Source organism: Lissotriton helveticus, chromosome 3_1 (genome assembly GCF_964261635.1).
Source record: "Lissotriton helveticus chromosome 3_1, aLisHel1.1, whole genome shotgun sequence".
NCBI lineage: Eukaryota > Metazoa > Chordata > Amphibia > Caudata > Salamandridae > Lissotriton > Lissotriton helveticus.
Window position 1 is genome coordinate 1,612,349,164 of NC_136061.1, and position 25,973 is coordinate 1,612,375,136.

The following is a 25,973-nucleotide window of genomic DNA, read 5'->3' on the forward strand; positions in this document are numbered from 1 at the left end:
ACCCCTTAGGCAGATATGTGACAGTGTTGGGTGAGCTAGAATGGAAACAATAACATTTTCAGTGAACAAGTTCCTCTTCACCTACATACACTCACCTTCCCCCACTTGATTCGAATTGTGACGGACCTGCCGGGTGGCTACTGATTTTGGGTATTGACGTCACAGCGGTTATTAATCCGAGCCTTAATATATATATTTCCCTTTATCTCACAATTGACAGACCTGCTCATTTGCTTTCAATGACTGGTTGACCTTGGTGGGCCTCTGCGCATCTTGGAGGATAAGGAATCCATGCAAAAAAGGCTTATTCTCACGTATCGGCTTCCTCCAAGTCACTATCTCATATTGACTTTGTCTTTTCGTCAGTGGTGGACATCCACACCATAATGGAAATGTCAATCCTCTCCCATGGGATCACAGATCACTCTCAACTCACTAGCTTCGGCACGCCTGCCCCCTCATTCACCTGATGTAGTGTCTTAATGCGTAGTTCTGGTGGATGAGGAACTGATAGACGATCTTGATGGTAAGATCACTTCCTACTTCGATACCAACTCTGGCTGTGTACAGAGCCCAGGTACACTCTGGGCAGTCAGTAAATCTGTGATTCAGGGACGTGCAAGGAGCTATCTTAAAAGATGGCAACAAGACATTTTTTAATTGGAAACTTGCATATTTAACAATGAGTTGAGGTTGACTTGTGAACTTGCGGAGATGATTCTCCGCCAGCTCAACATATACAGGACTGAGCTACTACAGCTGATTTGATAAAAAGCATGCTCTTGTTGGAGAGCCACCACCCAAAGTGTCGACAAACATAGCGATAAAAATGAGGCAATTTTATATAGCCTAATATTCTGTGACATCCCCTCATGATTTATCCCTGAGGTTGAGGACTCAGGAACTGTTGTCAAAATGGCACCTCGATCGCAATGTCTTTTGCAACATACTACAGTTGACTGTACACTCAAAACCAACAACACCCTGTGAAGGATGCTCAACCTCTTCTCAATGAGATTCCTCTTCTTGTCCTGATTCTGACCCAATGTGGAGCTCTAGAGGAGCCAATCACCATTGATTAAATACTTGCTGTCATTGGAGGCCTGGTGTCTGGGAGTACTCCCGGCCCTGGTGGCTTTCCTCTGGAATACTATACCAAATTTTGTGACAACCTGATCCCACATCTCCTAGGACTCTATACTGAGGCCATTGAGAGGGGATCATTTCTCAGTGACTTGAACCTGGTGGCCATCATTTTATTCCCAAAACTACCACACCCTTGCTTGACCGCAGATCCTATCGGCCCATGTAATTAATTAACGCAGATACTAAAATATACACCAAGATCCTGGCTTCGTGGCTTCTTCCTGCTCTCATCACCCTCATTGACGTGGACCAATGCATCTTTATTCTGAACCGTTGTACTCGGCATTGTGCCCAGTTCCTCGATTGTGCCGTAGCTCAAAGTAGGGGACTAACTGGTGACCTAGTGTAGTGTAGTTCCTATAGTCCAAATAGGCTCTGCGCATTAGAATAATATAAACAGCAGTGTAGACGTAGGACTGAGGTTGACTAGGTCTCTACTGACTATGTTAGACTTAATTAGTTTTGCCAGCTAGCTCAGAGGTCACTATAAACTTTCTCGAGTAAACAAGGAGGAGTTTAACTTCCCTGGATAGACAAGAATGGATTAGCTTCTGACAACCATAAAACATGACAACTTTGCTCCCTCAGAATAAGAGTGTATCTCTAGAGTCGTGTGAAAACAATAGACAGCTATTTTACTCAGTCAATCGTGCATATTTAGTTTCACCAGAGTGCAGAGAATAGAGAGACGGGCGTTTTTAATAAAAGGTGTTATTTATTGAGCAGTCTTCTTTCTCATGCAAGAGAAATGAATTGCCACAATTGCAATACTTATAGTAAAGTAAAGTGCGTACATTAAAAGGAGTATTATAAAATAATACTGTAAAAGCATTGATATGGTTTCTTAGCCATATGATACTTTAAAATGGATAAAATATATACATACATATATACATTGACTAACGTACTCAACTGGTGCTTCTAAATACGCCTACCCCGGTGTACCTGACCTAAGCCTAATATGTGGGAAGGAGTAAGTAAGTAGCAGTTTAAGTTAAGTTGGTTTTGCCAAGAATCTTAGTCAAGAATTCTCTTTAAGGGTTTAGTCATCTCCGTACCTGGGTAATAGAATGCAGGAGGTCTGGTATCTCTCTCTCAGGACTCGATATCCCACCAACCTGCAAGGGCGGCTGAAAACACCGGAGCTGGATTTCTCGGCAGGAGAAAAGTCAGCGTCTCTCTCAGTGCGTCAAAAGGGAGGGGCGGCGTCCGTGGGCTCTCGCATCAGTTGGGCTCTCGGGCAAGTAGATAGCCTCTCTGCTCCAAACCACCGTGTGTTTGCTTAAGGCAACGTTGGTATATGTATACCTGAAAGGTGCCGGGTTTGACGTAAGGTTGGACATAAGACGTCAATAAAGATGTCACTAAGAACTGGCCGTTCTTTCAGTGTTCGCAGGAGTTCTATGACAAATCAAAACAGAAGCATGGGGATTTCCCAGGTTGCTGGAGGTTTGTTTTGTTTAAAGAACTCGTTGCACTCTCGAGGGGTCTGGGGAAGTAGCCTTGCTTAATTTGGATTGCATGCGCTACGACTAAATATGGATATGATTCTTATGCCTTTATAAGGATATTATTTATTATAACCGCATAAGGGCATAAATCAGGAATATTGAATTAGGGTCCTAGATAGAAATACAACACTAGCACTATTCCTCGTCGACTTTTAAAAAGCCTTTAACACCATCTACTGGACCTACCTGATGGCTCCATATGGGATTCAGATCCTGCTTCTGTGCAATGATATCTGTGCTCTATTCTTTAAACTACAACCTTGATCATGGCCAATGGCACATTCTCGGATTTGTTCCCTATTGAATGAGGGACTCAACAGTGATGTCCACTCTCCCCACTGCTTTTTGCCCTGGTCATTGAGCCCTTGGCAAGGCTGATTAGATGTGATGTGCAGGTTGATGGCTGGCGCTAGATGTCCCACATTGATGACAAAACTGCACTGCACACGGATGATCTTCTACTTTACATCGCCAATGCTTTGACTGCATTCTGGAGCTCCTCTCCCTTTTTGAGGGGACATCTGGAATACTCCCCAATAATGGTAAATCCTGCCTTGTCCCCCCAGGGATGTTGCTGCCTTCACTGCTTGGAGAGGGGGCATTCCCCTATGTTGACTTAGTTTCAAATACCTAGGCATACACATTGTACCCTGAAACTGGTCCTAGGATACTTGTTTCTGGTTCAGGGAGGACCTGGCTTGGCAGTTCGGGTTGGACTGTTCCCATAAGGCACACGGTCAAGACTAAATTGCATATGGCTAGGTCTAAACTGGGGTGGCATGACGAGCAAAAGAATGATCTCTCGACTGGGGTGAATGTTTTAATTTGCTCTGCATTCCGTCCATCAATGTGTGTCTTTTGCTTTCTCGCCCTAAGTGTGCCAGGTATGTCCAGACATGGGTCCCCGACTCACTGTGCCACTCGACTCAAGCTATCCTTGCTCATGAGGAGTGAAACCCCGAAACGGGTCCCAAACATCCTGTGTGTTTCCGGTACAGGGAAGACCTGGCTTTGTAGTTCGGGCTGGACTGTTTCCATAAGGCACAGGGTCAAGACTGATTTGCATATGCCTAGGTCTAAACTGGGGTGGCATGGTGAGCAAAAGAATGATGGATTTAACTTAGATCTCTTGACGGGGGGTGAATGTTTTGATTTGTTCTGCATCCCGTCCATCAATTGTGTGTCTTTTGAGTTTTGATTGTTATTATTATTATTTTTTATTTTTTCATTTTTATATAGTGCTGGCTAGACCCGGAGGTATCAGAGCGCTTTACATAAGGTTCCACAGAAATTATACAATTACTTCAGTTACACGTTACATCAGTTACTAGAAAAACATTTCAAGAGTGTTGAAGACTAAATAAATAGAGTTTAGAAGGGAAAGGGGGTGGGGTAAAGGGGTAGAAGTTAGATAGAATGCAGAGATGAAGGAGGGTCTGCCCAAAGTCCGGCTGGGTAGGTGACGACCGAGGAGGAAGTCCACAGTCCATCTCCTCTTTAGCTATCAGGTAGCTCCACCAGGCATCCGCCAAACAGCTAGGTCTCAGTGGGAAAACAATTAAAGAGCAAACGCAGCGGCGGGGAAGAAACAAGACAAATGTCAGAAGTTCGTCTGGGTAGGTGACAGCCATGGCGGTGTGCTGAAGCTAATCTCCCCTATAGATGTCCGTGCAGCTCCACCGGGAAACGGCATGTATGCATTTCGGGTTCTACCAGAATAGAGAGATGAAACAGGAGGTGATCCAAAGTCAAGACTCGAGAGAGGTAGGGGGTAGGGAGAAAGGGGAGGAGGGAAGTAAGGTCAGGAGAGACATCAGTCCTGGTGTTACTTTGCTATTTTGTGATTTGTGGCCCGTGGCTATGATCATTTGAGGTGTTTCTTTGTGATGTGTGAGTGAGTCAGTGTGTACATTCAAAGTAATCATTTGATGTATATAGTGTATATATCTTTCTGATTGCTTGCAGGACGTCCAGTAATTTTTACTGCTTGTTTATTCATTATTATTATTCATGCATTTAACAGGTATTTTTGCCAAGTGTGTTATTATTGATTGCATATAAATTTATATCTCTATATACATTTGAATATTGTTCATTTGACATCTGGGAAAGCCTTTCAATTAGAGAGCATTGCATAATTAAAACCCCAAGCCTCATTCTAAAAAGAGAGTCTTTGATGTGTGTTTCATTTTATAAAGTGAAACCCCTTTCCAGGTGTTGTTGTGCTTTATGTCTCCTGCTTCGTCGTGTTTGGCCATCGCTTGGGCGTGGTATTTTGGAGGGCAAAGCAAGACATTCCCGCAGATCACTCCACTCTGGAAGCAATCATCCCCAGTGATCCTGAATAAATGGTGTGCTGTTATGGATTGGTGTGCTAAACTAGGTTGTAGAAAAGTGCCTCTTTTAACATGGTTAGCCCCCTCCCTTTTTGCCTGGTGCATGATGTGATTTTGAATTGAAAGTGCACTGAATGCATGATAACCTGGTTCCCAGTGCCATATCTCTTGCCTAAATCTGTGGAATGATTGGCACAACTTCAGCAATGCTGTACGTCTTTTGTAAATTGTAACAGTGGTACTTAGGGCAGCACAAATTGTGCCATCCCTGAGACCTTTCACCAAGACTATGCAAACTGCCAAGTCTTGGTGAGGGGAAAACCGAAGAGTCGACATGGCACCCATTCCTGTGGGTCATGCCACCATATACCGCATGAGGTATAGGTAAATCACCCCTACTGCAGGCCTTACTTCCTTAAGGCAGGTTGCACTATATCTCATGTGTGGACATATCTGCATGAGCAGAAATTACCATACAATATCTATGTCCATTCTTGGATATTGTAATGGCAGATGGAAGCCATAGAGAGTACATGGGCTGAATACTTGTCATCACGAGTTGCCTAGCTCCATGATGTACCCAAAGATGTTTGGTACCAAACATCTTGTCTTAATAAAACTTCACTAATGCCAGTGTTGATTTTATAAATAAATACACTGGGGAGACACCTTAGAGGGTCCCTTGAAAACCTACCAAGTACCGATGTGGTTGCTGACTCATCTTAGACAGCCTCTCACCACCAGAGATGTTTCCGACCTCATGGGTTGAGAGATGGCACTCTCAGGGGCCTTGAACAAAGCCTGCTCTAGGCAGAGGTGCTTCACACCTTCCGCAGGCCAGGATTGCCTACCAGGGTGGGCAGCTTCAAAGCCGATCCTGTCTTTGAAATACAACACAGTTGATGGAGTATTCCAAACCTCACTGTCCTGTTCTACTTTTGGTGGGAGGACAGGCGGGAACATTTGTTAGATTAGGAGGTGGGCCCACATTCAGCCACAATCATCTCGAAGGAAGGGCAGGAGATGTGAGCAAAACGTTTCTAATTCCTACATCTTCTGAAGGCAGGAGTTAACCTATCAGGGCTAGGGTAGTACCACTTCCCACAGGAAGGGCTCACTTAAAGAGTGTAGAAACTCTAAAGATAGGTATCCCATTGGCTACTACCTTTCACTCCCTTTAACACCCCTAAAATTGGTATTTAGGTGGTATCCCTGGACCCTGAATTATAGATTTGATGGATACAAAGAATATTTGAACAAAGACGAGCTGCTTGCCCTAGAACAAAAGATCTGCTGCAGAATTATGGAGTGAAACCCTGCCTGCTGCTTCCAGAACTCGACAATTGTGGTCTGATGTGTTGTCCAGCTTCTGTGAGGACTCCAAGAACCCTGGAGCACCCCCAGCCTTTTGCTAATTGCCAGAAATTTCCCTTGGGTTAGAGGAGCTACTCCTCTGCAGATTGCAAGCACCGAACCTGCAGAATCTGGTTTACCAATTTTCTGCTCCCAGACTACTCAGAAACAGCCTCCCAGAAAAATTAGGCACATTAGCTCCAGGGGGTCAGATCTGTCTCCCCACCCAGTTTGGAGGCACCAGGACCAACCGGACCAGTGCCACACCAATACCCAGGGTACTGGGCCCCCTGCCACCTACACCAAGAAGAAGATTTAATTCCAGAAGGACTCTAGCTACCCAGGAAGCAATCAACCATCGACTGACATCAAGAACTCTGAGGCCCACTTCGTGAGTGGCCCAGCTATCCCATAATGATCCCTGCAATCTGCCTGACATGATCACAAGGACATCTCGACTCACGCCCTCTGGCTGACCTATCTGCCCACCTGGCCTGGATACCAATGAACCAGCTGTGTTCCCAAGGTCCTGAGGCCCTTGCGACCTTCTCTCTCAAGTGGGACCCTTCTGATTCACCTTTAAGTCCCCTTGAGCAGTTTGTATTCAGAAGGCTCCCTTCTTCACAGCACACCAGCGATCAACGACCTCTGCACTCTGCTCCCTGCCGGATCTGGAATACTCCTGAGAATCTGTAGGTGGAACATTGGACCTGGCCTTACTACTTACCGATATCCAGAAGGTCAACCTCGAAATCCAACTGTCTAATTGTATATTCATTTTTCTATTTTCTCCCATTGACTTTAATTGTGCATACTTGTGCACAAATGTCATTTTTTTGTAAATTTCAATTCATATCTTGAAAATTACTTTCTATAAAACAAAGTTATTGGTCTAAAAAAATGATAGAGAAATTGATGTTATTTTTGCTAATTTGTCTCTGATTTATTCTTGAGTGTGTGTGTCATTTATTGCATTTCTGAGTACAACAAACACTTAGCACTACACTCTGATAAGCTTAACTGCTCTCCCACACTACCACAAATAGACAGTTAGTATTATCTACTTTTGCCTCTGTATACCTATCTGGGTCAAACTGGACTCTCTGCACAGAGTACTTCGTTTTAGTGCACTATATAGAGAGCCAGCTTCCTACACAAATCAGATCAGTACTGAGGTTCTGCTGCCAGGGGTTTCCTTTAAATCCTAGATTTAGAGGTGTTTGGGGTGTGGGTGCAAATTGCCAATGGGCTACTAGCCCCAGCCGCTAATACGTCCAGGAGATGGCCACATCCAGAGGTGTGTGTGTGTGTCACCTTTTGTACCCAGAACCCTCTATTCCTCTACTTCAAAAAATGGTGGAATTTTTTCTTAGCTGTACCGACCAGGTGGCCCACCCTAGCTTTGTGGTTTGCCCTCTAGGGGTGTACACCTCTTAATTACACAAGTGTCCTTCCTGGCTGTGTGAAAAAGTGCTTAGGGGTGTGGTAGGACTTGTCCTTCCTCTTAAAGGAGCCTGATTGCATATCACAGGCATGGAAGCTTTGGAGCTCACCTCATTGATATGCCACTTCATTAGCCTTCCTGTCAGGGAGGTAAGGGTCACCTCCTTCCCGTCCAGTCCATTGTCTGGGACTCCTGAATGCATTTACACTGCATGGCAGGGTGTCAGATTCCTATCTTGCAGGCAGTAGCTGCGGGCCGGCAGTCAGATCACAGTAAAGGCTGGGGCAACCAAGGGGCTACCTGTAAGGTAGCCTTCTTGTGGCATGCTACGTCGAGCTTGACATGAGAATCTTATCAGGGGTGTTGAGGCATGTTATTTGATACCAAATATGACATATTTCAGCAGTACCATAATGAAGCTGCCAACCTCGGGTTTCCCCAGGAGCCAGCCCAAGCCATTCTATGGACCGCTGATCACTTATAGCAGCCCTTAAAGGAATATGCTGATGTAGGGACATATACGCTTTATATTTCCTCACCTTTAATATAATGCACTCTGTCTCCTGGGCTCAGGAGGCCTTCCTTAATGATGATGGGCATGTGCTAAAAATAGTGCATTACCCTTGCCACACACGATGAGGTCAAAGTCGAGTGAGAGCAGTTTCCACTGCTCCTGCAGTCTGCAGTGACAGGACCAGTCTCATTCTGTTACCTGGGTCACTCAGTGCTTCAGGCCCTGGTGACCGCTTTAATTCCCATGCCCTTGGTACCATGGTACCGTATACTAGGGTCTTATACGGGAAATAATGTCCTGGCCAATTAGTGTTACCAATTCACTTTTATCACCTACAGGGAGAGAGCACTAGCACTGGGGCCTGGGTAGCCGGCTTCAGTGGACTGTCAGTTGAAAACCAACATGTGGCAAATGGTGGTAAAAGTGGTGGGACACCAGCAAAAACACCATGTTTTCTTACGGACATAGACAGCAGGTCGCGGTATTTAATATAAAACCAGACAAATATTTGATAAAAAAATAACTTGTGGAACGTTTTGGAGCCCGCACAATCACAGTAAAGCATTACCCAGCCTTCTGTTATATCCTAAGGTTTACACTCATATGTGAATCAGCCTAGGTCCTCCTAGCTGCTCAGCCAGAGTGAGAGATGGTCACAGAATGTTGGTGTGACTGTGATGAATGGAATGCCTGGGTGCCTGTGTGGATGAGAGGTGACAGTTAGAGATGGGCTGAGCAGCTAGGCAGGCTGCTCCTGGTGGAGCTGGGTTAAGAGCTGTTACATGGCTGATCCTTGTTTGATACCACTTGACATGGAACTAATAAAGACGACTTTAAGAACTTACAACCTGGCTACCAGTGTCTTCATGTACAGAGTACATTATATTTTTGGCGACAAGCGGACCTGGACCCAAGTGTGCTTAAGGACAGAACAGAAACCCAGAGACCTCAAAGAAACTATTGTAACCAGCACAACTACAAAGAAAAAAGAAAGAAAATGCATGAAGCAGAATGGAGTAAAAGGCAAGCCAACCCCACCAGTGTCCTGTCATCGGACGGCCCCAACCTGTCTCCTGCCTGATCTTGCTCCATGGACTAGACCAAATGTATGGTCTGTATGTTAGGGTATGCCTGTTTGAATTTCACCCTACCACTTCCTTTTGTCCACTGTATGGATGTATCTACTGGCTAAAGGAACTGTGGCTTTTCAAGATGTGAGTTGTAACCTAACTCAGTGAAAGTAATTCAGAAGAGCAACACAAGAATGGTGTGGTGTTGCTGAGTTTAGTGCTTTGGTATCAATGATTCGCTTTTTAAGTCATTTCACAAAGTGGTTATTGATGTGACCATTAAGATTTCCATAACCTGCATTGGAGTTTGCAGCACAAAGTGTATTTTTGTTTCTCAAGACCAATTTGATTGTCATGGATCAAGATGTTTCTAGGTGCTGCGTGCAGTGGCTCACAGATGGAGAATTTCAAAGTGTTCATCTGTCACCTGTGCCATGTTTTATGCCGAATCAACAGGAGTATGTACTTTGGCCACACAGGATCTCCATGGCTTTTTACTAGTTTTCCGTTGACAACCTTCTGATTTGTGACTGTGCCAGCAACTGTTGGGTTACATATTGAATGTGCCTAACCAGTAAGGAAATTATAAGCTGTGACTTTCTTCTGTGACAGACTGGACTTAATTCTAACTTGTGTATGTCCTGGTTGCCACACAAGAGCGGTGTGGTTGTGTTCAAAGAAGTTTAAGTCATTCTTTTTCAAGCTAAAGCATTCACCCAGCGATCGTTTGACTCGACGGTCTGTATCATAGTTTTTTTTTACTGTCTTGGTGATTCATAAAAGAGTGGGCACAAGGACTGCGGCGTAATTCAGGTGAGACTAATTTGGTCCTTTGTGTTTTTTTATTATTTGAGGCAGGTTTGGTGTGGGTTGTTAGAGCGCGTGCAGGGTATTCAAAGGGATCTACAAGTCGTTATTATCTCGCGCAACCTCACCTGCATCTGGTAGCCGCGTGGTCCTCCACAGTCAGCTTCTATGACGTTACACTCCACGAGCATCATTATTCTGTTCTCCTGCTTCAAGCCTGGTTCTATGTCACTGTTTGGTGCACATCGGCACTGCTAGCCATCCGGCATGACGACGAAAACGTGCCGCCATCTTGTGGTTGTCTTCTAACCACGTTGCCATCCACGCTGTTCATCGTAGTTTGAATACAGTTTCAGTGACTCCAAATATGTCTGGTGACAACGCGAGGAATACTACATCGATGATTCTACTTTTTGTGAAGAGATTTTAGCTGTGGCATGGGATACTGTCAGCTGTGCAGTGGACATTTTATTTGTACAAGTTGCAGCTATTTTACATGTGAAAAGGTCTCATAGCTGTGGGGTAAATACATTTTCAGCATTTGTCCAGAGTAGTACTCAGGTGAGTGGTCGCTCACCGGAGTGGGGCTCAGTTCACTAGCTCTAGTGTTGCTGTATCTGTGTTAGAATTATTACTTTTATTGGATTAGCGTCAGTATTAATTCTATGCTACAGTTTAATAAGTTGTGATGCCATAGTTTTTATGCTGTTTTATGGTTGGGACGTCATAGTCTCCTGGTGGGTGGACATCACAGGTTCTCTCTTGCATCAGGGTGGTTCTGGTCTTGGTGAGTGGTTCCCTTCTTCTTATGTTGTGTTGGTAAGTCGCCTTGCGCTGCACGTGTTATATGTTTGTATGTGTGTAAGTTGCCCTGCGCCTCACATGTTGTCCTGTGTAAGTCGCCCTGCGCTTCAGATGTTGTTGTGTGTAAGTCGCCCTGCGCCTCACGTGTTGTCCTGTGTAAGTCGTCCTGCGCTTCAGGTGTTGTTGTGTGTAAGTCACCCTGCGCGTCACATGTTGCCCTGTGTAAGTCGCCTCACGCTTCAGATGTTGTTGTGTGTAAGTCGCCCTGCGTCTCACTGTGTGTACCCTCTATGGGGTCGATTCCGATCCGGTAAAATCCCCGTCCGTACGATTCGTATCCGGAGCCGTTTCCGTACGACTCGTACGGACGCCGTACGACCGGACGATTCCGATCGGCCGACACAGAGGCGATTCGTACGGTACACGTCGATTCGTACGGAAAAGCGCACGATCACCTACACACCGTACGGGGCGTACCCCCCATGATCGCAGGGGTACGTGCCGTACCCCTGTGATCATGCGGGGTATGTGCCGTACACCCAGCATACATGGGGTACGTGCCGTACACCCACCGTACATGGGGTACTGTGCGTACCCCATGTACGCTGGGTGCACGGCACGTACCCCGCATGATCACAGGGGTACGTGCCGTACCCGGGGGGGGGCGTTCCGTACCTGTTTCGGCGTGAACTCTGCGTTTACGACTGTTTTCGGCTCCCGTAGGAAAAGGGTCGTACGGCGCGTACCCGACACTAATCGTACTTGCTGGGTCGTAAAAACCAGCCGCGAACCGTAGTGATGTCGCGTACAGCCGGGTCCGAGTGAAACTCGTACGGAGATTTGAGTCGTACGGAGTCCTGTACTACTCGTACGGAGTTTGGCACCTGGTACGGATCGTACTTCGTCGTACGTACGGGACGTCTACGGGTACGATTCGTATGGGGAAAAAACTCTCCGTACGACGATTCGGAGCACATTTTACCGGATCGGAATCGACCTGTATTTGTTCCATATTGTGGTACACTTTTATTTGTAGTATTGGTTCACTCTTGTTGTCTGTTTATGGCCTCGGGTGTAAGTTGTGGGGTGTGTGCACCTTTCACTACATTATTTTCTTTTGTGTTTTTGGGAAAGGATGGGGTTATTGCTAGTTTCAAATGCAATATTGCTGTTTTTCCTTCCCAATTTGACTTTGTTTGATGGTTTATATCTAACTATTCTTTACAATTTTCACGAGGGAGGATGGGGGATTTTGGTGCATGTTTTTAATATGTCGTATTATGCCCATCTTTTCTTGTTTGCTTTGTTCTCTCTTTGGTGATGTTTTGAATTCATTTTCATCCCTTAGTTATGAACATTATCACCTTTTGTGTATAGTTCCTTTCTTTAAAATTCTAAGTTTTGTTTTCATTTTAAAAGGAAAGGGATAAAGTTATATCCTAAGGTTTACACTCATATATGAATCAGCCTAGGTCCTCCTAGCTGCTCAGCCAGAGTGAGAGATAGTGACGGAATGTTGGTGTGACTGTGATGAATGGAATGCCTGGGTGCCTGTGTAGATGAGTGGTGACAGTTGGAGATGGGCTGAGCAGATAAGCAGGCTGCTCCTGGTGGGGCTGGCGTAGGAGATGGATCACTGACTAAATATCGAGGGACAAAATATAGACTACCCAAAACATAGATTCCAAAATATCGACAGAAAAAATATCGAATGCCTATCTACAAACAGGTAAATACCAAAATATCGAACCCAAAATATCGTTTATATATATATATACTATGTAAAAATATCAAATTTCTTAAAAATAATGTAAAATTAAAAAAAAAAAAATTAAATAGCTAAAATATACTTAAAAATACTTAAATTACCTTAAAATTATTAAATAACTAATTTAACTTATAAAAAAAAATATACAGTCATAGCTGTTAAAACATATATATATATTAACATAATATTAATAAAAATACACAATATTATTACCGTAGGATAGCGTAGGGGTAAACATTACTATTCCCACTCCAGAGAGTGCAACAGTAGGGAAAGCGTTGGATAGCGTAGGGGTAAAAATTACTATTCCCACTACAAAGAGTGCAACAGTAGGGAAAGCGTTGGATAGCGTAGGGGTAAAAATTACTATTCCCACTCCAGAGAGTGCAACAGTAGAGAAAACGTTGGTTAGCATAGGGGTAAAAATTACTAATCCCACTCCAGAGAGTGCAACAGTAGGGAAAGCATTGGATAGCGTAGGGGTAAAAGTTACTATTCCCACTCCAGAGAGTGCAACAGTAGGGAAAGCGTTGGATAGTGCAGGGGTAAAAATTACTATTCCAACTCCAGAGGGGGCAACAGTAGGGAAAGCATTGGATAGCGTAGGGGTAAAAATTACTATTCCAACTCCAGAGGGGGCAACAGTAGGGAAAGCATTGGATAGCGTAGGGGTAAAAATTACTATTCCCACTCCAGAGAGTGCAACAGTAGGGATAGCGTTGGATAACATAGGGGTAAAAATTACTATTCCCATTCCAGAGAGCGCAACAGTAGGGAAAGCATTGGATAGCGTAGGGGTAAAAATTACTATTCCCACTCCAGAGAGTGCAACAGTAGGGAAAACGTTGGATAGCGTAGGGGTAAAAATTACTATTCCCACTCCAGTGAGTGCAACAGTAGGGAAAACATTGGATAGCGTAGGGGTAAGAATTACTATTCCCACTCCAGAGGGGGCAACAGTAGGGAAAGCGTTGGATAGTGTAGGGGTAAAAATTACTATTCCCACTCCAGAGAGTGCAACAGTAGGGAAAACGTTGGATAGCGTAGGGGTAAAAATTACTATTCCCACTCCAGTGAGTGCAACAGTAGGGAAAGCGTTGGATAGCCTAGGGGTAAAAATTACTATTCCCACTCCAGAGAGTGCAACAGTAGGGAAAACGTTGGATAGAGTAGGGGTAAAAATTATTATTCCCACTCCAGAGAGTGCAACAGTAGGGAAAGCATTGGATAGCATAGGGGTAAAAATTACTATTCCCACTCCAGAGAGCGCAACAGTAGGGAAAGTGTTGGATAGCGTAGGGGTAAAAATTACTATTCCCACTCCAGAGAGTGCAACAGTAGGGAAAGCGTTGGATAGCGTAGGGGTAAAAATTACTATTCCCACTACAGAGAGTGCAACAGTAGGGAAAGCGTTGGATAGCATAGGCGTACATTTTACTATTCCCATTTTAGATAAAAATAAATTAATTTAATTCACATAATTATCAATTAATCAATTAATAAAAATTAATTATCAATTAAGAATTAATTAATTTCCAATTAAAAATGAATCAACAATTTATTCTAAATAAACACCAATTAATTAATTAACATATTTAATTAATTATAATTAAATTACTTCCCACCCTATTCCCCTATAAACCCACAACCCGCTAAAGAAAATAAATTATTTTAATTCACGTAATTATCAATTAATCAATTAATAAAAAATAATTATCAATGAAGAATTAATTAATTATCAATTAAAAATTAATTAACAATTTATTCTAAATAAATACCAATTCATTAATTAACATATTTAATTAATTATAATTAAATTACTTCCCACCCTATTCACCTATAAACCCACAACCCGCTACAGAAAATAAATTAATTTAATTCACATAATTATCAATTAATCAATTATTACAAATTAATTATCAATTAAGAATTAATTAATTACCAATTAAAAATTAATTAAAATGTATTCTAAATAAATACAATTAATTAATTAACATATTTAATTAATTATAATTAAATTACTTCCCACCCTATTCCCCTATAAACCCACAACCCGCTACAGAATTAAATTACGCAAAAATTAAATAACATAAAATTAATTACTTAAAATAAATTACAAAAATATATACACTTTTCACACGTATACTAACATACAAAACACTTTAAAAAATTCAATATTATAAAAAAATTCGATATTTTTAATAAACTATTTTATGTACTTCGATATTTTGACTGTCTATATTTTTAAAATCGATATTACATTACTTACCTTCAAAACGATATTTTGGATGTCTATATTCTGTCCATTCGATATTTTGTCCATTCTATATTTTGGAGTCGATATTTAGGTTAGTCTATATTTTGGAATAGATATTTTGATCTTTTACAGTAGGGGATATGGGAGCTGGGTAAAGAGCTGTTACATGGCTGATCCTTGTTTGTTACCACTTGTCATGGATTAATAAAGAAGACTTTAAGAACTTACAACCTGGCTACCAGTGTCTTCATGTACAGAGTACAACACCTTCCTGAAGTATGTTGTTGCTAGCAAGCCAGGGCCAGTCCTCTCACCTGATGTGCTCAGACATTTGCCTGTTTGAACAATTTTGTTCTCTAAAGGAAAATTATCCCAAAACACATTTGGTCAACAATGATGCATAAGTCACTACTGGATATGAACATTTTTCTATGTAATATATTCTTTATTTCTCACAAACACATCTTTATTTAAATAGTTCCACAGCAAAATACCATCGAGTCACTTGCCTGGGGCAGCAGGAGATAAGGGACTGCAAATCCTTTTATCCAAGAAAACAATTTCATGTCAGCTTTACTGCCAGTGCTTCTGTTTCTCGAAGAGACTATACAAATGATGTGTATTGTTAGCACTCACCAAGAACACACAAACACATTTGCTACAAAAGTAAATTCCAGCAATCTGTTTTATGTTCCCAGTGACAATGTGAAGTGCTCATTTTCATTCTGTAAACAAAGGTCTCTTACCATTTGTTTAAAAATGTTTTAACTTTGAATGAGTTAAATATGTCTCTGATTCTATTGCCTCCCATGCCATATAGTACCCCGATGTTGCTCATTTGGTTTGCCTTCTCATTTTGTTGGCTTCAGATCTCTGATTTTATTTGCCTCCGGTGCACCCTTTTAATTGTCCTCCATTCCTCATTATGTTTGCCTACTGTCACCCAATTAGTTTTCCTCACATTCTCATCTTAATCAACAATTGTCTGTCATTTTAGCTGCTTGTGGACTTGAAATGAGAGTAGGCAGCTATGTCATGGTCCCTCATTTTGACTGCTTTGCACGGCTCAGTTTATTTGCATCGAGTCCCTAATGTGGATAGTTTCCCATCTCTCACTCAGCTTTCACTATAATAGCATCCTATCCCACATTCTATCGGCCTCCTTATGCCTTCTTTCCTAATTGTTATTCCCTTCCATCCCACCATTTTATTTGACTCTTGTCCTTGCCATGCCTGCCTCCCATGTCCCATACTGATTGCATGATGGCTCACGTACCTAGAGAGTATGAGGTGGAAACTGAGCAGAGGGAATCCTGGAAGTGACAGTAGGTAGCAACTTGCTCTTGTTTAAAAGGTAAACACAGACAAAAATATTCAGGAGTTTTAAATGATGACTGCGATAGCTGCCAAGTGTTCCTGGTCATGTGTGATACCTTAGGCGACTGCTGTTTTATTTTAACCAAGGTGTAATGTAGGAAAGCACCTCTTTTCACATGGTTAGCCCCCACTTTTTGCATGAAACATGATGTGATTTCGAATGAAAGTGCACTAGGTCCCTGCTAACCAGGTTCCTAATGCCAGAGCTCTTTCCCAAAAACTGTACCATGATTGGCATAACTTCAACAACCCCTATAAGTTGCTAGTAAATGGAACCCCTGGTACCTTGGGTATTAGGACTGGAGAGGGTCCACACTGGCTGCAGCGCAAATTGTGCCACCCTAGGCACCCCCCACTAAGACCATGCAAACTGCCAGTGCAAGCTGTGCATCTTGGTGCAGAGAAAACTGAAGAATCGTCCTGGCTACATTCCTGGGTGCCATGCCCCCAGACTGCATCAGGGATAGTTAAAACTCACCCCTACTGCAGGCCTTGCAGTCCTAAGGCAGGGTGCACTATATCCTATGTGTGGACATACCTGCATGAGCAGATATGGCCATACAATGTCTAAGTCCATTCTTGGATATTGTAACTGCACAGGGAAGCCATAGACAGTATATTGGCTGGAAACAGTCATTACGAGTTTCCCAGCACCATGGTGGCTTCACTGTACCAGGAATGTTTGGTACCAAACATCTCATCCTAATAAATCCACACTGCACCAGTGCATCTCCCCCAAAGTGCTGCTAAATTGTGTTGTCTCTCTGCTGGTCCAAACACTAAGGCAGAGCAACCAGTTTGTGATCGGTGGCGTTTAGTGCTCACCGATTGGCTCCATCTATGTCCGCCTACACCTCAATGCCCATCCGGGCCTCCACTCCCCACGACTCAGGGGTACTCGAGAACAGGACTTGTACTTATCTTACGACACCTCTGTTGTTGTTTATGAGGGAGGATTGGAGGGTTATTTTTGTGGACGTTGGTATCCCTACATTCTAAGGTACACTTGTCGATGTTTTTTGATGGAAGCTGACGGGTATAAAAACAGATGTTATGGAATGAATGTGGTGGGAAATAGGAACCCCTTTAGGAAGCGACCACCTTCTTCAGCAGTTGGCCACACACACCTGAACTGCAATTGTTGACAATATTGTTGACAAATGAAATGTTTTAAGGCTTCACGAGGAATAATTAGGGGAGATGTGAAAATACCTGTTCGGGAGGGAGAAGTGGCATAATTCGAAGATCTGCCAAGTCATTATATGGCTATATATATAGGACTTCTCAGCTCTATTCATCAGACTCAATGGCATATAATCACAAAGAAAGAAGTTGCATTGATCTTTCCAATCTATGGCACACTTAATTTGGGAATAATTGAAAATTTGAGGAGAATATTGTACGACATTAAAGCACAACCTAGACCCGCACAGTATGAAGATTTCAGAGTAGAGTCCGGTAGGCATTACGTATTAGTGCAGATGCTAGATGGGATGCAGAACAAAAAAAGTGGAGAGCTGACACGATAGAGGGAGCTAGATTGTACCCTGTATTGATGATTGAAAAGACTAATCAATTTATTATATTTATTTATTTATTTATTATAACACTTATAAAGGGCGCTGTTACCACTCGGTGTCCAGGCGCTGAAGTGATAGTCCCTAGGAGGAAAGTTGTCAAGACCTAGAGGGAAAAGAGCCATGTTTTTAGATCCCTTCTGAATGCCAGCAGATTCTCGTTCTGTTTAAGGGAGAGAGGAAGGGAGTTCCATGCCGCTCTGCTCCCCTAAAGAAACTCCTTCCGCCCCAACGCACCTTCCTGGTCCGGGTCGTTTTAACCAGCCCTAAACTGGCCGACCTAAGTTGTCTACCTGGTCTGTACCATTGAAAGCGGTCCTGAAAAAACTGAGGGCCAAGACCATGTAATGCCTTAAAGACTATACAGAGGGCCTTGAACAGAATCCGCTTCCGCACCGGGAGCCAGTGCAGCTTCTCCAGCTCCTTGGTGACTGAAGAAAACTTGGGCAGACCCCCAATCAGGCGAGCGGCCGCATTTTGTAGGACCTGAAGTTTGTTGAGCACCCCCTGTTGTGCCTCGAGGAGAAGGCTATTGCAATAGTCAATGCGTGAAAGTACGAGAGCTGTCACCACCGTCTTTCTGCTTCCCTCTGGTAGGAAGGGGAGGACCTTCCTAATAAATTTCAGGGTCCAATGTATGGAGGAGCTCAGTGCCTTGACTTGGGGTTTGAAGGAGAGTTGGCTGTCGATTATGACACCCAGATTCTTCACCTTCGAGGCCGGGCAAGGTGGTGGTCCCATATCATTAGGCCACCAGCTGGGGCCCCAGAGATTGGTATTTGACCCATAGATGACCACCTCAGTCTTGGAGGAGTTAAGTTTTGAACAGCTTTTAGCCATCCAGGAACTGACTGCTGACATACATTCCTGAAACCTGCCTGCCACCAATCAAGAGAAATGGAAAGAGAAAGAAAAATAAGGTGGAAAAGACCAAAGACACAGTATAGACGAAGATAGTGATAGTGACTCTGGCAATGACTTCTTCAATGTGTTATTATCGGTGTTTCAACCCCCATATATTGAGACCCAACTTGAGTGAATGAGTGGTGCAGGCCCCAAGGAGGGATGTTAGACCTGGCATCTTTTTCGCATTATTCCTCTGTCTTTTTGCTTTCTGACCTCCTGGTTTTGACTCTATTTTTGCTGATTTAGTGTCTATGTGCACTCTTTCACTGCTGTTCAGTGTTAAAGTGAACGAGATCCTTTTGTAAATTGGATTACGGATTGATGTTTCCATGATTGACATATTTGATTTACTGGTAAGTCCTTTGTAAAATACACCGTGAGTGCCAGGGCCTGTAAATCAAATGTTGCTAGTGGGCCTGCAGCACTGATTGTGCCACCCCTACGAGAAGCCATTCTAAGGGTTCCCAGACCTGCCACTGCAGTGTCTGCGTGTAGTTTTTAATGCCACATTGACTTGGTCACTGCACCCACATGCCAAGCCGATACCTTCCCTTTTATTACATGTGAGTCACCCCTAAGGTAGGCCCAAGGGAACCCTATGGGCAGGGTGTTGTGTGTTTGAAAGATAGGACATGCACCGGTGTGTGTGACATGTCCTGATAGCGAACTGCAGTATTTTTCATTTTTCACTATTGAAAGACTATCTGTTCCATAAGCTAGAATAGGGAATACTTGATAACATTGATGGATCAGGGATTCGAAGAAGAAACCCGCTCCTGTTGAATACCCCCGTAACATATACTAACGTTCAGTAGATAGAATACTAATGTGCACCCATATATTACACGAGGGTAAACTGCTTTGCAAATTGCATAAAATGTAATCTTAACTAAATGTAAATAACGGAAGATGGTATAATAAGGTGAGTAGAATGTGTTGTGAATGGCTTACACTGCAAATTGTGCACCTAGTATATTATGAGGCATGTTGTGTGATGCTTAAGTAAAACTAATTGCCATTGCTTTTACATATGCTTTCCTGAAATAACAGATAATTTGGCTCTGGATAAAGTAGGGTGGTTAACAGTGAATGTTTCATTACCCCATTATTAACCCTTTCCGTGCGTCGGATAGCCCCCGGCCGTCCGACGTCACGGTGGGCGTGTGCGGAGGATGGCCGGGGGCCGTCCTGACCACGCCCAGTCACAAATCACCCGCACCGCGGCGGAATTCCAGCCGTGGTCAACGGGTTAATAAATGTCTGTTTTCAGTTCTTTTAGTAAATGGACAAGTCTCAATTTTTATAATGTTGACCAAACTGTGATGAGTGAAACTTGCAGCGCGTATAAACCACAAGACATTATGAAAAAACTTGCTGAGCCTGGTGAAAGAGTGTGATGCGGTGAAGGACAGCACGTTTGACCAGCAGCCAACTTCTGTACTTCCGTGTGAAAGTCTGCAAATTTATAAAATGTATTAACTTTGTCATCATACTGATACAATTTCCTCATGAGAGAGTAGGGATGTATTTTGAATAGTTGGGAAACGAAAATGAACAATGTAATCTAATGTAGGATGATCATCCACCCCTCATTTTAACCAATCCCATAGTTAGAATGGGTTTCTTTAGCATCCTTACTGGGATGGACATGTACAAAAAGGGTATAAATTATAGGTGACTAAGGGGTGGGGTTTAGTCGGTCGTCTTTGTTATCTTTGATGCTGTCTGGTTGCGTCGAGAGGCCTTTTGAGGGAGACGGGAGAGTGAGGGTGCGGTGCTGATTGTCAGGTTAGAGAGAGGCCTAGCTGATCCAGTCCTGTCCTTATCCTGATCTAAGACTTGTTAATGTTAACAAAATGTGTACAGCGCACAAATACCCCTAGGCGTCTTGGCGCTAACGGACCAAATAGTGCTGAGCTCAACTATACTGCTACTTGAATAACCAGGTTTTAAGCTGTTTCCTGAATTCCAGATGATGGGTGATTATTCTCATATAGAGCGGGAGGGAGTTCCATTCTTTGAGGACATTAAACTCTAAACTCCTTCCACCCCAGTTCATCTTATGGATCCTGGCCGGCTGCATAAGGTAGGCATTTGCTGACCGCAGCGTTCTGTTTGGGGAGTACCATCTAAACAAGTACTCTAAGAACTTTGGTCTTTCTCTATGTAGTGCCTTATGGGCAATGCAGAGAGATTTGAATTTTATCCGCTGGCAGACTGGCAGCCAGTGGAGTTTCCTTACTTCTGCTCTTCCCGCTTGACATTTTGGAATATCCAGGATCAGTCTTGCCGCTGCATTTTGAACTGCATGCAACTTCCTAAAAAGGGCAGCCTAGACTTTGATGTACAAACTATTACAATAATCAAGTTATGACAAAACTAAGGCAGTCACTGCTGATTTTCAACAGGATTTAGTAATAAATGGCAAAACTGTCCTGATTGTCTTAATCATATAAAATGAAGATGACACTACTTTAGAGACTTGGGTCTTAAAATTCAGCTTTCCATCTATAATGACCTCAAGATTGTTTGCTTTGTCTACAGGTGGAGGGGGAGGTCTCAGACTATCCGGCCACCAAACGGAAGACCAGGGGTGAGAAAGATTTCCAAACATTATCACTTCTGTCTTACTCGAATTCAACTTCAAGCAATGGGTGCTCATCCAGTGGCTAAGAGGCGACATATAATTATGGAGGTTAAGTGAGTGATTAGTGTCCTTGTCCACTGTAGAAATCCCCATCTGAGTATCATCATTATATGACGTTGGGATCAAATTGAAGTTTCTAATCAAGGGTGCTAACTCTAATATTAAAAAGCGTAGGGCTTAATGAAGAGACCTGTGGGACCCCACAGGGGAGAGAAAAAGGGGCAGACCTGAAATTCCCCAAGTGCACTGATTGAGTTCTCTCAGAACGGAAAGATGTCAGCAGGGCAAGGGCTTTGCCTCCAATTCCAATCTCCTTTAGACGGCGAACTAAAAGAGAATGATCCACTGTGTCAAATGCTGCAGATAGGTTCAGCTGCACCAAGGCTGCTGAACCTCCGCTATCCAATGGCATACGTATTTCCTCTGTGGTCTTAATCAGAGCAGACTCAGTGCTATGGTTCGGTCTAAAACCAAACTGGCTATGATCTAAAACTTGATTATGCGCAATAAAAGTTGCCAGTTCGGCATTCATGATCTTCTCCATTATCTTAGCTGGCAGGGGGATTCTTGAAATCGGTCGGTAATTGGCAGTGTCCATTGCATCTAAGTTGCTTTTTTTAAGAGTGGTAGGATACAAACCTTCTTCCATATAGTGGGGAAAGATCCTTGATCTATCATCTGATTAAATATTTTAGAGAGATGGGGAGCGACCAAATCATTGATAGATTCTATGATTTTAGGAGGGCAAGGATCTTTTGGGAAGCCAGACTTAACCATGGTTATTAGTTCGGTGACTTGCGTGGGTGAAGTCAGCTCAAAATTGAACCCCAAAGTATGTTCAGTAGAGTCGTTTTAAAATATTTTATCCGCTACAGTTGATTGAATGAACTGCTCATAGATATGCTCAACCTTGGATCTAAAAGAAAGGGCCAAGGTGTTGCAAAATTCTTGACAAAAAATATTAGGCTCATCTCTTTGAACTGTAGTTACATTTTTCACCGTACGAAAAAGTTCTTTATTTGACCCACTAGCTTTTTCAATCTTTGAAGTATAGTGGAGAGTTTTTTCTTCAATCAACTTCTTCTTAAAAACTGAGATTATAGACTTATATCTATTTTTCTCTGTAAGTTCATATTTTTTTCCGCCAAATTCTTTCCTGTCTCCTACTTGATCCCTGATACTCTGATTGGGGGTCCCTTGCTGCTACCTAGGCATGGGTGGTGGTTTTCCTTGTTCCTATTCCCTTGGGTTGGTATTATTGATAACTCAAGAATTCAATTGATCTGTGCTTTTGTCTCCTCTTCTATTTTTCTGAATGAGAATTTGAATTGTTGTTTAATGTCTGATGTCTCTTTATCTATCCCTTCCATGCGATAAATGTATTTATGGAAATTGATAATTTGCTAGATGATCGTTAGATTGCATTTTCTCTCATGAGGGAAATCACTATTGACCTTCAATTAATCAACTAATTGATCCATAGATCAAGTAGATGAATAGTTGACTTAAAGTGATGAAATGAAATTTTGTTTAGATCTGTGACTATGCATTGTTGGTGAAGGAAATGGTCACTGGATCCCCAGCAGAACAGGGACAACTGGGTGTATGTGTATGAGCCACAGGACATGAGATTCCTAAATGCTCATCCCTGTCCGAAATACTGGGTTTGCGCTGCATCATCATTTTCCAGGTGTATCTTCCCAATGGGACAAGATAGAGGAATGGCGTTTAGTATGCCTGAACTCAGAATGTAGAAATGCATCTTTTAGTAAATATGATTTGTTATGTTCTGTGTTTGAAAAATACCAGTTTTAGAAAGTAGGTATTTTCTTGCTTAGCCAATCTGTGTGCCTCTGCTGGGTTGTGTATTGACTGTCTGTCTTTCAAGAGTGACAGGAGCTGGGGATGTGCATTCTCTTCAGCGAAATTCCTTGGGAGAATGCGATATTTTAACCGCTATCATCAGTCTTCCTTCTTTATATGAAACTTCCTCAATAATCCATGAAATCATTAGTATCTGCCAGTACTCTATAATGAATAGGCCATTTACTGATTATTGAGAATCATGATATGATTATGCCTTTGCATTGCCTTCTTGATCCCACTGTTAGATATATACTTAATATGTGGTTAGATAACATATTTAAAAGTGTATCTTTATGTACTATACACTGCATAGGCTTAATATCGAGTCCCTTGACAGCTGAGTCTTTATGACTATTTAAACCATTTTATATTCGAAGGTTTTTGCTCTATTCTAAACCATTCTTTAATAGTTGCATTATGTGGATAGTTAATGCTTGTAAAAATGTATCTTTATATATTACAAATTGCATTGTTGTAATATCAAATCCCTTGACAGCTGAGTTCTTACGACTATCTATCAATGTTGTTAGGTTCGGAGGTTACTGCTTTATTTAATTCATTCTTAAGTAGCTGCATTTAATACTATGTTATAATTTGAGAATTATCACGATGATCAAAGCGATTGTCAGCAGGTTCTTTTGCGGCTCCTTTAAGGGCGGTATGTTAAGACCATGAAAGTTTCCTTCATTCGGTTGCTGTACCCTTAAGACACACAGGTGTTCCATCACGTGTCTTATACTCGTGGAGTATTTAAAATTCAGGCCGGATGTGTTTCGTTTGCAACCACCTTGATCTGATGTGAAACGCTACCAGCTACCTTCTGTGTGAGCGTCCCTTCATTTTATAAACAGCGGTAAGTTTACATCTTGGATATTGACTTCCGATATGAAGTCTACGTTAAAATTGCCTTACCGTCAGTACTTACGTTAATATTAAATTAGTTCGTAGTTTTTACGATATAACACCAGCCTTTTCGTTTTCCTTTTTATTTTTAGACTCGTATATCTTGAGTCTTGCTTCTCGTAATCTGAACGAGCGAAACGGCATATTTTCGGTTTGCATCATCATTTTGAGAACATCTATGAACATCAATTTCAGAGTATTTTAAAACTCTTCTACCCCATGTGGACGCTATTTAAATAGTTTCTCGGTGAGTGATATTTACTCTCTACAACAATTGAGATAGTTTTTTTCTCTTGAAGAATATTTGTTTAGATGTAATATTGTGTGCTATGCTTCATTTTTTTTTAGACATATTTACTGCAACAATTTGAAGCACGACTAACAGGAAAACGCACAGATTATTCTGACTAATTGCCTGGAGCGTTTTTGCCTTTTTTATAACTACAGTTCTTATGAGAAAGGTGAGCCAGTTAGGTCTACTCGATAGTTTGAATTAGATATTTTCGAGTTTCATTACAGACCTTAACCGACATCTCTATTTCACTATTAGGTGAACGATTGAGGGAGTATAGGATCATATTGTATCTCCCCTGACTAATTCGCTTGGTCTTATGTTCTTCTATGCACTGCTAAGAGACTTGGGATTCGCTTTCTCTTTTTTAAGTAAGTTATTTATCGTTAACAATGTGCTTCCTATATGTCCAAACTAAATACAGTTAACCAGAATTATACTTGGTTATGTCTACATATTATGTTATATAGCGCTTAAGGACATTTGTACCTTTCATGGTGCTATAAATTTCTTGATATGATATTTAGTTCCTGAAACGACATTTAACCGCATAATGACGCACAGTGATTTCCCTTTGTGTCAATCTTATTGAAACTGTACCTAAATGCGAATGCTTTATGTTTTTTATCTTGATGCTCAAATATATGTTCATTTTCGAGTTAACTATGTGAATAGGGACAAGGTTTATAAACCAAGGAGGGCATTTTTCATAACGAAAAATGAGATCTGAATGTATTCTATGAAATGTTATAATTTGCCTTCTAATTTGTTTGTATATTTAGATAATGAACTGTTATTTATTTTCTTTTTGTTGTTTATTTCAGAAAATGTAGTGGCTCCTGAAGAAGACTACATTAATTGCCACATTTATTATTAGCTGTGTGTGTTTTAACTGATTTTCTTGTAATTCTGTTTTTATATGATGGTTTGACTTTCACTGTTATGTATGGATTATGTTTAATATGAATTTTGATCTCCTTTACATTTTTATATAATTGTTTATTAAACAATATATGGTTTTTATTATAGAGTATGTTTCTTTATGTCCTCCAGTTTACACTTGTTCCCTATGCTTATGTTGTGATTGCCTAGGATTTGATACACATCATTTGTTTTCCCTGTCCTAGGAATTGTACCATCTTCTACTCAGGGGGTCCTTGCTTTTCGCATATTCATTCTCTTCAGACAGTCACGGGGGGTCGAGGTATGTCCTGCCTTTTCTGGGTGAGTCAGGGCTGGGCTGAATAGATCTGGGCCACACTTAAACTAAAGGGAGGAGATTTCTTTGCACCTGAATAGGTCTGATCTGCCTTGGACAATGCTGTCTCCACCTCCTGCCGGGAAGCTGGGCCAGAGAGTACCAAACTGGTATGGACTGAGCACAGACACTCTCTC

General features: G+C 42.2%; 1 protein-coding gene across 3 annotated transcripts in view; it reads left to right on the plus strand.

The window, feature by feature from the left end:
- Nucleotides 1-25,973, plus strand: part of LOC144823662 (uncharacterized) — a 155,673-nt gene that overhangs the window by 83,936 nt on the left and 45,764 nt on the right. Inside the window, exons 2-6 of one of the 3 annotated variants that reach the window (XM_078682368.1) lie at nt 21,415-21,463; nt 24,379-24,533; nt 24,635-24,747; nt 24,837-24,949; nt 25,403-25,946. The exons of the other annotated variants lie outside the window; for them this stretch is intronic. The gene's annotated coding sequence lies outside the window, so the exon portion shown is untranslated. The remainder of the gene's footprint in view (nt 1-21,414; nt 21,464-24,378; nt 24,534-24,634; nt 24,748-24,836; nt 24,950-25,402; nt 25,947-25,973) is intronic. 3 annotated transcript variants of the gene reach the window in all.